Source organism: Manihot esculenta, chromosome 5 (assembly GCF_001659605.2).
Source record: "Manihot esculenta cultivar AM560-2 chromosome 5, M.esculenta_v8, whole genome shotgun sequence".
Classification (NCBI taxonomy): Eukaryota; Viridiplantae; Streptophyta; class Magnoliopsida; order Malpighiales; family Euphorbiaceae; genus Manihot; species Manihot esculenta.
Window position 1 is genome coordinate 25,162,939 of NC_035165.2, and position 2,335 is coordinate 25,165,273.

Here is a 2,335-nt window from a genome sequence, read left to right on the forward strand (position 1 = left end):
TAAATTAAAATAATTAATATTTATAATAATAGTAATATAATTTTATAACTATTTATATAAATTTAATATATAATTAATAAAATAAATATAATATTATATTATAAATAATTTAAAATAATTAATATTAATATTAATATAATTTTTATAATTATATTTATTTAAATTTAATATATAATTAATAAAATAAATATAATATTATATTATAAATAATTTCAAATAATTAATATTTATAATAATATTAATATAATTTTTATAATTATATTCATATAAATTTAATATATAATTAAATAAATTAAATTAATAAAATATAATATAATAATTAATTAAATAAAAATTAAATTTTAAAATTTGGAATTCCGCATTTTAAATTGTGCCAGTACATTACCGCACTGCACTTGTAAAAGTGCTTTTTTTTAAATTATTATTTCTTAATGCATTCTACGATAAGTTTTATAGCACATTTAAAGTCGGTAGAGTCGGCTTTTACCTTGGAAAATTTTTTTTTTCTAGACCCAGATTTTAGATTTTTTTTTTTTTTTCAACATGAAAAGGTAAAAAGCCCAACTAAAGATGATGTTTACACCTCTGGGGATTAAAAAAGGGCAAAAGGTCTCCCTTGACCTATAAGAAAATGGTGGATTTACCATACTTCCCCTGCATCCAAGACAACCGAATCTGATCACCTTCCAAAGATATAAATGTCTCTCTCAAGCTAGGCTCCTCAAACAGGTCCAAAGCTGCAAAGTACAGCTGTTGATCAATGTCTCCCATTTCATCCAGTGCTCTAATGCAACTAGTTATGGTAAATCTTTCATTATTTTGCTTTAGAGCAGCCTTTCTCCACCTTGAAGCAGCCACCATATCAAACAAGGCCTCTGCCATAGCTTCAATTATTTCTTGATCTTTCTTATTCTGATCAGAAGGCTGTGTCCCAGAAGGCCATTTTCTCTTTTTGTTTGATATATTCTTAATCATCTTATCTGCTGGCAAGGAATTTCCTTGCACTGGCCTTGATGAAGATGGATTTTCAGGATGAGAGGACTCCCCAACAGGATTTGAACTTAAGCCTGCACCATCATTTCCAATCCTTCAAAATGACTTGATTGTGATATTTTCCATCAGCTGATGTGTCTGTAAATATTGTGCATAATTGCTCATATATGGGACAGTCCTTGACTTTAACCGTCTCATGCCTAGCTTGTGCCTGTAAGTGCAGACTATCAGAATACATAGTAATAAGGTCAATAAAGAATAAAATGTAAGCTTCAGTAGAAAAGAGTGAAAAAAAAAGGGAAAAAGAAGAACAAACCCCGATGTCTTCCCACAGGTCAAATCCAATGCAGCAAGAATCATCCATAGCAAAATCATTTTGAACAAAAGCTGACTTCAAATTATGGAAGCGTGTCCGCAGTACATCTAGGTGTTTTCTCAATTGATTCTTATTGAAATTTAGATCTGTCTGCATATTGAACTCATCACGTATGTGATTCCAAGTTTTCTTGTCAAAAACATTATTTGGTCTATTTCCAATTTGAATGTGTGTCCATCTTGTTCTTAATCGTTCATGCTTCTGTTGATTACCAGTTTCACTATCCATCTACAACAGAGTGCTGAGTTATATATATATATATATATATTGGAAATAAAAAAATATTTTGTGGTTTCATCGGTTTTTCACTTCGTGTGGTTCAATTTTATGTTAAAGTAGTATCTCATGGTATCGTATTTTTTATAAACAACAATTTCTAGACTCCAAATTAATATGAAAATGACAGCAAAGTGTATTGGGCAAATAATGTAATAGTATTTGATACAGTTTCAAATGTTACTGGGTTTATGCCTCAGAACCTCTAGTATCATAGGAATAAGGAAATCAACAGCATATGATAATTATAATTTATCCCAACAAAAATGACATGCTTATGATATCTTCAATCTTACCATAATCATTTATATTATGGAGCTTTCTGAATGTAATTTCACAGCTAAGTTTGTGTTTACTTTTCTTTAGACTATGAACTATAACTATCCCAATAATAATAGTGATAACGTATAGGAGGAGAAGAGAAATAAATAATAGTTGAAATTGTAAGTAGTTTTTAAAAATTTAAAAGTTTAAAAATTATAAGTATTAAAATATTTTAATGAATGAAAATTAAAGAATAAAAAATATTAAAAATTAATTAAATGAAATATTATAAAAAAAAGTCGATAAAAATTAATGAAAATTTTAAATATTTTTTTAAATAAAAAAGAAAGATTAAAATATTTAAATTATAATGAATGAGTATAGATTGATTAAAGAGAAATTTAAGTATATAATTTTAAAAATATA

The 2,335-nt window shown here is 26.6% G+C and overlaps 1 pseudogene; it reads right to left on the reverse strand.

The window, feature by feature from the left end:
* Positions 1-621: 621 nt before the first annotated feature.
* Positions 622-1,597, reverse strand: LOC110615406 (annotated as a pseudogene).
* Between the last annotated feature and the right edge of the window lie 738 nt (positions 1,598-2,335).